Source organism: Cygnus olor, chromosome 5 (genome assembly GCF_009769625.2).
Source record: "Cygnus olor isolate bCygOlo1 chromosome 5, bCygOlo1.pri.v2, whole genome shotgun sequence".
Classification (NCBI taxonomy): Eukaryota; Metazoa; Chordata; class Aves; order Anseriformes; family Anatidae; genus Cygnus; species Cygnus olor.
The window spans coordinates 35,246,176-35,259,303 of record NC_049173.1 but is presented as its reverse complement, the minus strand read 5'-3'; the positions used below and the strand labels follow the sequence as shown (position 1 = coordinate 35,259,303).

Sequence of the window (13,128 nt, the reverse complement as noted above, 5' to 3'; positions counted from 1 at the left end):
ATCATCAAACATCTGTTGTTGTAAAGCTAAAAACGTAACAGGAGAAACTTTTTCCAGAACAAAGAGCCTAAGACAATTCCACCCTTCTGTTCCCTGGAAAAAAGCTAGCCACAAACTCAGGCTTTAAGATCATCATTTACGGGATTAAGGTCTAATGCATGCATATAATACACATACTAGTGTTTCTATTAGGACACCTAAAGCCTTTTAAGGAATTTAGTTTTAAATTTAGTGAAATTGTTAAACTAATAACACCCAAGTAACAATATGCAGGTCTCTATTACTATCTTTTTTCAATATACATTATGTTCCACTTCAAGTCACACTGTGCACACACTTCAGAAAGGTTTTAAGAGATTATTAAAAAAAAATTCTAATTTTATTGCAACCGCTTTGCTATAAAATCATGTTTCCCTTGACTACCAGGTATAATTCTCAAGCTTCAGAGGCACAGGCGTGAACAGCAATTATAGCAATGTACTTCTTCAAGGATTCCGCAAAACCTGAAAAGGTTTAGGGACTCCCTTACCTGAGATGAACTGGTCACAGACAACTGTGGGAGAACCTCCAGTAAAGCACCAATTGTAGGCACGGACTGAAAGGCCTTAAGTCTCAGAGAATAACAGGAATTTAAAACAAAGAGAAACATTTTTCTTGACTGATGAAATGAAAGCAGGTCTGTAAATTCACTACTACCTATCACTAGAATAGTGCATTTCATTCCAGAGTCACCAAGTGGTTTTAGAAAAATCTGCATTTTAGGGATTGACTGCAGGAGAAATCCCTTCTTCCTGTATACGAAAAGGAAGGAGATTACCTATTTGTACTGCGTACATACCAGAAAATTCTCAAGAAAGAACAAGGCCATTTCTTATAAAAAACTGCCCTTGAATTTCACAAGTCCACACAAAGCAGGGAAGACTAACACATACACACGCCACTGAAACCTGCAAAAAATCCTTTCATCTCTCTACAGAAAAAGAAAAATAATAAAACAAAAGTGTACAGCTCACTAAAGTCCTGTAACTTGAGTCTCCTCTAAACGGATATGGCTACAGTGCAGATTTTAACACTGGGGTGGAGTTGGGAGTGTGATGAGGAGGAAAAGACAAAGGGTTTAAATTAACTTACGCAATTTCCACATTGGAGGCCAGGCTTGGCTTCAGTGCTAGTGGAACCATGGGCCTGTGTTTCACAGAGATGTGACTCACTTCCTCAGTCTGTTACATAGCTGTTCCCCCCCCACGCTCCCTCCCCCTTCGCCCTGGCTACAAACCATGGATCTCTGCCACCCCGTATCACAGAGCCAGGGCGTTCCTTCCTTCTTCAAGCAAAACTTCTCAGCTCATTTACCAGTCCTCTTTCAACAAGACAAAAATAACTCTAGGAGAAATTGTGGACGCATGAGATGAAAAAAAAACATCTTTAAATTGCAACTAGTGCACAAAATGAGGAAAAGTTTATTTGATGAAATCCTCTATCAAAATGTCACAATGAGAGGAAAAAATATCCCACAACAGGAAACTTGATCCCTGGTAGCAAAAACACAGAGGTGAAAATGTTGCTATATGCCTCTCGAAAATGTTAATATTATTCTCTCGCTTTTTGCAGCACTGCCAGAAATTTAACAGACCTAACAGCTTAATCACAATACCTTAGTAATACTAATAATAATGGTTTATATTATCTTACTTTCTGAAATCATCACAAAATATTTTTCTCTCCAAATCAGACCTCATACCTGCTTTCCTTCCACTGATGTTTGTGTGTTTTTGTATTGATCAATCACATAATTATCATAAAACAATGTATTTGTTTTCTGTATATCGGAAGACATTACCACTAGAACAAATTTAAACCTCTAACACAACCTTTAGATCTCTGCTGAAACAGATTTGCTACTCTTACGCAGCACTCAAAAGGAAGAGCCCCAAAGCTGGGGAACAACTTCAATGATCCTTGTTTTTAACCTTTAAAAATGAAGCAAACAATCAAAAACCGACCAACACAAACAAAAAAGTGGTGATTGAGGTCTGCAACCACATTCAAAAGTATCCAAAACACCTTTAGCAAGACCTCTCTCAGCTTTCAAAGTGTTGCATTTACAGAGCTCTCCAAACCTGCACTTGTTGTGGATCCTCCACTACTAGATCAGAAACCATGGGTATTACAAAGTCTATCTTGCACTGGTTTAGAATTACACCTGTCTAGAAAAGAGATATAACAAAAGTATTAAGAGACAAAGTTTACCAAAAACAAGTAAGTTCAGAGAAAACCTAAAAGAGGAAAAGGAATATGTATGTGCATGTTGCATAAAGAGGCTTCTAAAAATATTGTGTGCCTCTTACAGAAGTTACCTTGTTTGTCACTTGAGAAGATTGTAGTCATTGAAGAACTGAAGTTACAACAGCACAAAACCCAAGACAGTGGAAGTGACATTACTGGGGAGGAAAGGGATTTAAGGTACTTTGAACAAAACACAGTGAAAAATCCCAGCTCTCCCAATTGCGTGCAAAAACAAAGAAATCCTAACTGAGAAGTCTCCTCTTGGAAAAAAGGATTTAGCGCATTTAGTGCTAGCTGATAAAACATCACAAAATTAACACTTTAAAATTTCTTTCAATATAGGAAACAGCTGGAAAATATCTTGAAAGTCATCATAATAATAATAGTCCATAGTTTAAGCTGAAGTTATAGATGTTCAAGCTGCAGCATGACTATGCTCCAGGAAAGCTCACACTTGGCAGCTTCATTGGCTGAGCGCAGCTAGCTCTATGACTAAGCAGGCTTCCCTCCCTGAGGTCAAGGGACAAGCTCACATTATCATCACCCCAGCCAATTATCTGCTTTGGGGTTTCTTGTTTTGTTTTACTTTAATTTCAGCACAAGAGTCGGCCTGAAGTCGCACAGTAAAATGGCAACACACTTTCAGGCTTAAGTGTGCTTTGGAGCAGTGTGCTTCTGAAGAGTTCTTACCTTCAAACAAAGCACAGTGCCAGGTATGATACCATAATTCCCAGAAGATAAAGCGTCTTGCCTCCAAATATACTGAGCTGTTACAATACTCTGCATTGCTTTTACACTGCACAGGGAAAAAACAAAACCTAACATCAGTACATTTAATAACTCTAAGGTTTGGCATGCACCATATCAGTTACTTTCGCTTCCAGTAACTCCTGGCATGTAAAGAACAACTCAACCTTTCTTCAGAAAAATATGAATTGAATATCACCTCCTTTAACAATGCAAATATTAAGACTTCTAAGAATTCTTCTGTGGTGCAAGGCTTTCTCTTCTAGATGAAAAAGAATGTCAAATCAGATACAGGTAGAGCCAACTGATACTTATGCAGCATTTCCTGGAATGAAAAAGCATAAGCAAAGTAACCTACGGCACCTTACTGAGAGAAGTCAAGATTAGCATTTTTTAGCTAAAACTTCTCCACCATATCTACGCTAGAGCCTTATTAAAGATACCATAAATACAAAATGCGGCTGGGATTTCAGAAAAGTCAGCTGAAAGACTTTAGTATATAGCATGACTAAAAAGGTCCCTGCCAGCATCCAGGATGCTGTTCTCAACTACAGTAATTTCAAGACACAGAGAGCCACCGAGAAGTGCAACCGAGAAGTGCAGGGCACAGGCATTCAGAGCCACTCGCAAGGCAGGTGCCAGCCCTGAAGTTCCTTTAATAGATTTTTACTCAATTGAAAGCAGCTTCCGCAGAACTGTTTAGACATCTCTACCCACTGCAACCAGCTTATCTCAGTTTATCATTAGCCTAGAGAGTTTGCTATAAAACCTTTTCAATTTCAAGTATTTTTCTTAACTTAAGAATAAAAAGTCTATGTGATTTGATGGACAAGTTAAAAAACATTGCAACCATTTCCTACAGACAAAAAGTTTTATATGGAGATATTTTTTTCTATATATTTAACAACCTCCCACCATTATTTCTTCTCCTTGTTTACATACTGTCTTCCATCAAGCATGCACATATTTCACAATTCCACACACCAAGTTCATGACCTCACAGGCTGAAGTAACGTTAAACACTACTCTTCAGCCCATCTGTGAGGGTTGTGAAGTCCTGTCCTTTGCTTAGTTCATCTGCTACGCCCCCTATACTTGGCACGACAAGCAAGTTTAAATGGTGCAGATTCCTAACATCCTTTGAGATTGTTTCTCTGACAGAGAACTGTAGAAATAACTTTGGAAAGACCCTGACTTCTCCTCAAACCTTGACAAAGTCAAGAATGCAGGAAATTATAATGAATGGTAGCAGACATCTTTTATTTCATCACTTTAATCCTAGATTTAAAATATTTTAATTTTAGTCTTTTTCATGTGATAAATTAAAAAAAAAAAAAAAAAAAAACATGTTCTTGAGTGCTAGGTAATGTACCTTCTCAGCCTTACCCACAACAATGTTGTCAGTTCCTTGCAGGGAATCTGTCAAATTGGAGTGATGAGAATAAATTCCCACTAAATCCTCCTGCTGCTAGCAACTCAAATTACTGATCTTCCTTTAAGAAGCTCAATCACTTAGTGGTGATCAACAGACTCCACAAATAATTTTACCACTTAAGTCAAATGTAGCAAGCTAGTCAGTGTCCTAAGAGAGCAATCTAGCCCACCCTCTTGAATTTGCTCATTCTTATGGTCAAATCCCATATTTATGAAACAGGTAAAAATCATGACACACATTTTACCCATGAGGAACAAAGAGGAGCTAACTCATTTCTAAGATCATGCAACAAACCAGGTCAAAAATCAGAAAACAGATATAGGACACTAGTTACCAGTCTCCCTCCAAATCAAGAAGAAAACATTGTTTAAATTACGTGCAAGAGGTAAAAATTGGATATGCTATTTACGTTCACACAGCAAGGGGAAAGAAAATTCAATTCCTCCAGTGCAATAGCAGGACAGGGAGAGTTCAATAATGTAGGTTTTGGTTTTATTTGTAAATGGCTGGAGATTTATCATGCATCACAAACAAGAAGCTTATTCCAGCTAACAGAAATTGGCCCCTATGAAACCGCCACCACTTATTGCAACAGTCTCAAGTACAAACCAAGGAAGTGATGAAAACATGGGACAGTTTTTGCATTTGGTGGAGGATTTGCAATGCTTTTGCACAGCTTGTCCACACCCTATGTATATGACAACAGCGACAACAGCTTCAATCTCTCCCGCAAAAGCCTCTCCTACACACATAACTTTGTCACATTTTCTTCCAGACAGTTAGCAACATCAGAATTCCTGCAGATTGTTTGCAACCACTCACTCACCACCTTCAGACACCTTCAACAGGAAGGATAACAGCACAGCTTTCCAACAGATCGCCCCAGGACAGAACAGAGAAAGCAGAAAATAGACTATGCTTGTAAATTCCATGGAGCAAAGCACAGCAAGCTACCCGAAGGACAGGGAGGGGAAAGCTCAAAGCAACTGAGAAATGCACCACTGTCCAAGAAAGCCAAAAAAGTAAATGGAAGATGAGGGTTAGTGTCCCCTTCACCTTATTCTGTATTGTAGAGCAGTTGCCACAGATACTTAGAAAGCCTGTCTCTACAGGGAGAAGTGTATTTTCCAGGAGCCTAGCACCACAGAAGAGCAGCAAACGAAGCCTAAAGTGAGCAAACAAGGATAACCAACTGAACAGTCTCCAGCTTAAAAGAAGATAACTGCAAAGGACTAGAAGCAAATATCAATCATTCTGACCCCACCTGATTAAGAGACTAACCCAGATCCTGTATCAGATGGAAGTCCTAGAAATCAATAAAGCTAGGAAATGGGGAAGGCTTACTGGTTCAAATGGCATTGCTTCGCAAAAAAGGAACTCTACAGGACACCCATAATTGGGACAAAAATATCAAAGGAAAACAGCTTCACAGACAAACAATAACAAAAAGGAAAAAACAATCCAGGAAGCTTGACAACTTCCACTGTTGCCTAAAGGTGCCTGCCTGGAACTAGCAAACACATACCTAAATTCTCAAAACGGAAGTTTCCAGACAACAATTCTATGAGGAGGGAGTTCTGTGCCTTCAAGGAACCTGCCAAAAATAAGCTATACATTTGTGTTTCCTTCCTCAATTCAAGCTATAAACTGAGTATAAATTTTGGAGGATCGCTTTTCAATCTCAGGGATTTTCCACCAGCCTGGCAAAATCTGGCAAAAATTTCTGACACTAGAAGCTCCACCAGAACAAAATCAGCATGGATGAGGAAGAACAACTATTAAAGAAACAGACTGGAATTCTAAAACTTAAAAGACTTAATACTTAAACAATGAAGGAAAAGAATAACTGAGTTGCTTTTAAATGAATTGACAATATTGTTTCTAGCAGCTGTTGAAAAGGTACAACACTGAATACAAACTAGATTCTCAGTTTAATTTATCCAAGCAGAAGTATGAGTGGTATTTCCAAAATAACTGAGGTTTTGCCCACCCCTCATCTTGAGAGAACTCAACATTCATGATTTGCACCAGACTCTTATCTTTGTCTTGCACAGTAACAACATGCAGTTCTTGGAGAGAACTACGAGACAGAGACAGCGATGTAAACCATCCTTTTGTAAACAAAAAGGCAGGAAAGCCCATCTTTACAAATGGCTTTAAAACAGAGTGCAGAATTATACTTGAACCAGTTAGATACACAACACATTCCTAAAATTAGTTAATGTTTATAAACTGTGCTGAAGTTCGCAATATTTATTATAATCCACCATCGTGACAAATGCTGTGATCTGAAAAGGCTTAAGCAGCCCTAGAGTGCAGAGAGCGCAATTAAGGAATATGAAACACTGCTTTCAGTCTTTTGTAAAGTTATTATTCTTTGCCACTGGAAACAGGTTAACAGTTCTAACTGTAAACTCAGATAGCTATTTTAAACTTTTTTGTTTGGAGCTGTCAGGGAAGGCAGTTGCTAGCAACAAAGAGACCAACCAAGGACTCAAACATACAGGAATTACAGAAGGCTCTAAAGTCAGAATGGCAAAGAGCAAGCCAAAAGCTTCTCCCTGCACTCGCATTCACATAGCTGACATAGCCACAGCGCGTCCTTCCCTCTAAATGCCTCCCTTGCCACAAACACACCAGCTGCACCGCTGGGTGGACACATCCCAGAGACAGAGCCAATCTCTCTGCACTTTTGCCCTGAGAAGAAAACACATCTGAACGTGTTAAGCTGCAATAAGAAAGGTTGCTGCAGGTTCATTACTTCTCCCTTGACCTCACCTCTCCAACACTTCAACACAAAGGCAGGCGTGTGGGTGCCCTGGGTACAGAGTACTGAGCTTTGAGTGCTTCAGATTCCCTCATGGCTTTGCAAGAGGTAACAGCCTACAGACAGGGGTAGGGGAAGGTGAAAGGTCATAGAGATGATGATACTTTCCATTCCCAGAGGTTTCTTCGTGAGATATACAAATGCCCTCAATACCTAGCTCTCGGCAGAGACACACTTGACACCAACAAGCAGGCATCAGTCACACGTGGCTGACTGGAGAATAGCTGTGACTAACGCACAGGGAGAACCTGAGAGCAGCTGGGATCAATTTCCAGCTCTGCTACAGACATGCATCTTAAGCAAGCCGTTTCAGATCCATTCATAAAATGAGAATAATACCTGAAACCCAATACACTGATATTCATGAAGTATTTTGAAGTCATAAACGTGATATTAACAGTATCCACTGATATGCTAAACAGAGATTCTACCACAAGAGCTTAAAGTCGAATGAGAGACGTGATACAAGTAGTGATAACCAAAGAAGAGGGAGGGGTCCACAAAACTGCAGGAAAAAGGTCACACAAATATTAACATACAGTTGTTCTTTTGCCATATACCTCAGTCTGCCCAGGAATATCTTTGTTTCTCAGCAGTTACCTAAGCTGAAGCAGTGGCGATCATGGTTTGTCTGAATGTCCATGTGCAGCCAGACAGATGCCAGGACTGACTGAGCTCATCTGTTAAAAAACTACTCAAGTAGAAAGTCTTTAATAGCAGAGACAGGACTTCAGGTCAGATTTCTAACATGACGTATGTCTTTAAAGAAGTCCTGTGGCCACTGTTGAATATAAAAGTCTTCTTATTGTGCTGGTTCTTTACACCAGGTTCTTTGCCAGCTATAGAGCTAAGTAAATGAACGTTAGTTAATTCTGGGGGTAGGAGCAGCAAAAGACTTGGGCAAGCATGACCATCCCAGAAGTTTAAAGATTCCAGGGGCCTAGAGAACAGTCCAATTCCTTCATCTTTAATTGAACAATCAAAGCATCCTTCAGGCCCTTGGATTCAGAACTCCCTGCCAGTTACCTGCCCAAAGCCACACTCTCCTCCTTTTAGACTGGGGGATTTAAGTGAAGGAAGGGAAGATGGCTGACACCAATACTGGATCAAACGCAAAGTTAGTTTCTTCCATTCCCGTAGTGGCTCTTTTGTATCCTTACTGACCAGTGCTATAAAGCACTTCGACAACTGGGCGTAAGCAACATCAGCCTTACTCAGAGCAAAGTCAGCAGCTTCCTGAAAGAATCAGCTCAACAATCCTACCTGACACCAAACAAGCCACCTGCCCTGCACTTCATAACCAATACAGAAAATGTCATTCAATAACAGCAAGAAGAAAACTAAGAACCTTTACAAAGCTATATTAAATTAAACAACGGACTCAGTTTTTAGTAAAAGACAAAATCAAGGTCACATTGATCACGTTCAATATGACAGAAAAAAAAAATAAAAAAGCTTCTGCATTTATCCACCTGCATGTGGAATTCTGTGAGAGTTAAGCAGATCAGAAGTACAACACGCATTTACATTTCCTTCTGCACTTACACAGTTCACTCTACAAGTATTGGAACAGTATAAATACATTCTAATTGAAGTGACAACATTCTAGGTCACTAACCCCCATATTATGCTTTAAATAGCTGTATTTGCTGCAGATACTAAGTATATAATTGCCACTAACAGCAACAGCAAGTCCTTCCCACTTGAGAGAAAGGCCATAAATTACTGGAAAGTCGCACAGCACCTTACTAGAAAAGCTGATAAGAGGCTCAGTTCTAAACACTTTACCACTTCCAAAAGAAATTGCTAAGCATTAAAAAAATAAAATCCCTTACATAACAATTTTCATTCTCAGAACAAAAGGCTGATGAACTAATCAGCCCTTCAGGTGTACGGATTCAATTAACCTGATCCTCCTACATTGAAGAAAGAAATTCTGAGACTGCTGCTCCTTTACAATCATAACACATTTAGCAGACTCTAAAGGATTTTTTTTTTCACCAGCTGGATAACGCTTATTTCAAACAATTTACTGGTTCAAGTTACATCCCACAGCTCCTGATGACTTTACTATTTTTAACGCATCTCCAGAAAATAAGAAAGAATGGCCAGCCTCCTGTCAGCAGGCTGACATTTGTTAGACAGCTCTCACCTGCTGGAAAAATATCTGGGAGCTACGATTCAATCGAGGCAGAAAAACATTTTCAGTTTTACATTGTACAAATCTTTAGTTTGAGGAAAGTAGTAAAAGGAACTTGCCCACAAACAAACTTGCAGTTATTGGACTACTTATTGTTCATATACTACTTCGCAATGGCAAAAGCAATATATTAACACCAATTCACCCAACCTCATACCGTACATAACATGCAATATTCTGTATTTTTAACAGGTAAACAGATGGTGACCTGTTTTGCACTGAAGTGTAGCCAGCAATTAGCCAATATATAGATTACTCTCCTGGAATTTCTTGATCTCAATTTTGTCCTCTGTTCACTCCTTCATACTGTGCAACCATAGACTGCATTTGCAAGATGTCATGTAAAACATCTCCGTTTTGATCAGATGCACTAAAATCCAGAAACAAGTACAGAACACTACTGCTTAAAATATCCCCTAGAACTCTCCCCACCTTCATGTAAATATTAAAGCTATTTTGATATAAAATTATAATGTCTTCTAAAACACATAAAAAGTCACCCACCCATATCTATAGGAAAGCTCTAACATTAGTATATACGGCAGCATCATACTACAGATCTCTAACCAATACTCAGAGCAGGTGCAGTGTTCTGCAGCGCTGTGGTGCAGTCCAAAAGCTCTGCCTGAAACTGCACGTTAAGGTGAAGGTCTCTGGCATTTCTGTAAATTGAACTGAGTGTTTTATTTACATATTTAAGAAAATGACAACACTAGTCAGCACTAATCTCCTTATTGTCCATGGCTTCATTTCTTGTGCTGTAGTAGAGAAACTGAATTACAACATTTTCTATTTTATGCAGGCACATGGCCCCATAAACAGAGTATAACACCACCATATACCCTTTAATGCATTTACTCTGGTAACGCCTCAGCAAAGGAGGGAACTATTATTCCCTTTTTATTGAAGAGGAGTAAGTCAGAGAGAGGCTAAAAAATGACTTGTCTTAAGATGGCTACAACAGAACAGGGAACCGAACTTGGGACTTGCAAGTCTCAAGCTACTGCCCTACCCTTTTAATCATCTTTAATCTCTTACTCAATTTGAAATCCCATCCTCAGGTTGGCTAAAGCACAAATGAAATCTACCTGAAACATTTCTTTCTATTTCAGCCTGCCCATAAGGTTCTGTGAACTGCCACGCATAATAATACATTCAAGATTATTTTAATAATATATAGCAGTCAATGCAGGTTTATCATGGATCTAAGAATATTTTTCTGGCTTTTATTAGAGCTGTCGTCTATAAGCCATACATGCATAGTGATATGCTAGCCTTGCCTGTATTAGCGCCCAGGACACACACACAGCAGCAATTCAGGAATACCAGGCAGACCTATTCAGCTGCAAGTGTGATGTTAAGAGTAATTTTGTCTAGGGCTTAGCTGACAGCGCTGAATAACCTCCTCACATCCCCTCCCTGCATGCAGAAACAAGTTAAAATGAAGAAAGAAGGAAATATACTGATTTATAGCTGTAAATTGATCATCTTTCATATATTTTTTTCATCTGCTTAAATTACCTATGATCACCATGACCATAAAAGCACACTTGGGAGTCCAAGAATTAAAAAAAGGAAGGGGAGCTCTGAAATCCTGCAAGACTGTGCTTTTAGCAATTATCACGACAAACATAATCCTCCTGTCTTCAAAACCTCCTTCCCGACAACCTCTCCAAGGGGAAAGATCATTCTTTGTCCCCAGCCACCTCATCTGAGGTGCCACAAATGAGCTTCCAGGCCCTCACGTTGCCCGCACACAGGAGCTGCGCCCCTGCAAGGATGAGCACCCACCCCCTCAGTTCTCCAACAGTTTTGCTTAACCCCAGCCTCAAAGAAGCTAAAAGTGCAGCTTATGGTGGTTTTGGGAGGAAGGCAGCACAGCCTCTGCTGTCACAGGAAAGGGCAGTGAGACCCTCACTTTTGCAGGCATTTGGTTGTGAGATGTAAGGAAGTATCATCGTACAGGAAAAAAAAAATAGGGGCAAGGGTTTAAACACAAACACAAGAGAGGAAAGTGCAAGTCTTCTTTTTCCCCTTTCCATAAAAAGCTATGCATTTATAGCAGCTGCTCATCAAAAAAAAAAGTCTTGAGAGTTATGCATGAGGAATGTTAAGTCACAGCATTACTTAGAAAGAAAGAACAAGTAATAATTTGGACATAAGTGTGATGAAATTCACCTATTACAGTAGATTAAGCTGTGTCAATTCTGTTCCTAAGTCTCTCTCTACTTACATTCTCGGCTTTATTTTCTCACCCTCATTAAAAACCTCAAATCAGCATGAAAGGCTCCCTTGCAGATGAGACATGCCAAATCAAAGCACCGCCCAACCAGACAATTGAACAGCTACAACAACAAAATCACGCATAGCTGCCTGCATGTAAGAACATTACGAAAATAAAAACAGATGACAGAGGCTTCTAAATTTACACAGATCCTATATGTAGCAGGCTACTTTCATATAAACACATACCTTTGCCTAAACTAATGAGATTTCTACTCTTCAGGTATCTTCAGCTCACCTTCTGTGAGATGCACAGTTCTGGAGTCGGCATCAAGCTTCACACCAGCATCTGTGCAGAGACAGGGATTTCTTCATGAAGCAGTTTCAGAGGCCCAGGGCTTCTGGGCTTCTTCAGGGCTGAAGAATTTATCACTTCCAATTTTCAGATCGAAACCAAGTACAATGCTTCATTTCCATTCCTGTTGTAACATGTAGGAAGCTAACACGTGAGAGAAAGGTGAGAAGATAACTAGGAGGAAGAATGAAATACCTCTTTTCTGAAGCCATAAGCATATTAGTCTGCAGATGCACTCCCTCTTACACCTACATTCCCAGTACATTTTGACCATTTGCTAGAACAGGATGCTTTCCTGTTAAATACATTTAGTACCACAAAATACCATGGTAAGTAAGACAAACTATTTCAATATACGAGAACCACCCATCCAATTAAGCAGCTGTAAGAACTTGTCACTTTGATTTTTAAGTAGCTTCTCACAATTGTGTACTTTTTATTTTTATTTTTTACTTCTACCTTATCTGATTGTAATAGGACAGATTTGGACATAAACCAGCTACAACCAGTAAAAAGAAGTTAAATTTAATTTTAATTATGCTCCTTATTTCCCTCCCTTAAAGAAATAAAGTTTTTTCCCATACATTTCATTTATATTAATATATACACTTTATTTTTATACAGATATTTGTTTCATGAAGAGGAATACACACTTTTTTGGATATGTAAAGAATATTGTGCCAAATTTCTCCGTTATCACTGTAGAAACTGCTCATAATTTGAAAGATTTGTTACAAATGCTTGGAAATACTGAAAGATTTCATACACATACCTCCCCCCAGCAATCACTGACATTGGATATAAAGTTTTGGGTTTTCCCAGCAGCAGTAGGAAAAAAAAAAAAACACGAAACAGCTGTCAGTTGCTCAATTTCCAGTATCATTTCACTAGCTCCCTAGTCAAATTCTAAAATAAGCGTATCTGCAACTCTAATGTTAAAAAAAGAAATTGCTTACCACATTCCAACTTTTAAAGTTTTTTATATCTTAAGCAAGTAAAGTGACACTTCTGGTGGTCATTGAATAAACAGTTTAAGGTAAAGTCCACAGCAGTAA

General features: G+C 39.1%; 1 protein-coding gene across 6 annotated transcripts in view; it reads right to left on the bottom strand.

Annotated features, from left to right (window-relative positions):
- MIDEAS (mitotic deacetylase associated SANT domain protein) overlaps nt 1–13,128 on the bottom strand; it is a 67,274-nt gene that overhangs the window by 27,039 nt on the left and 27,107 nt on the right. For 4 of the 6 annotated variants that reach the window (XM_040557373.1, XM_040557372.1, XM_040557374.1 and 1 more), the window contains one exon: nt 12,017–12,217. The exons of the other annotated variants lie outside the window; for them this stretch is intronic. The gene's annotated coding sequence lies outside the window, so the exon portion shown is untranslated. The remainder of the gene's footprint in view (nt 1–12,016; nt 12,218–13,128) is intronic. 6 annotated transcript variants of the gene reach the window in all.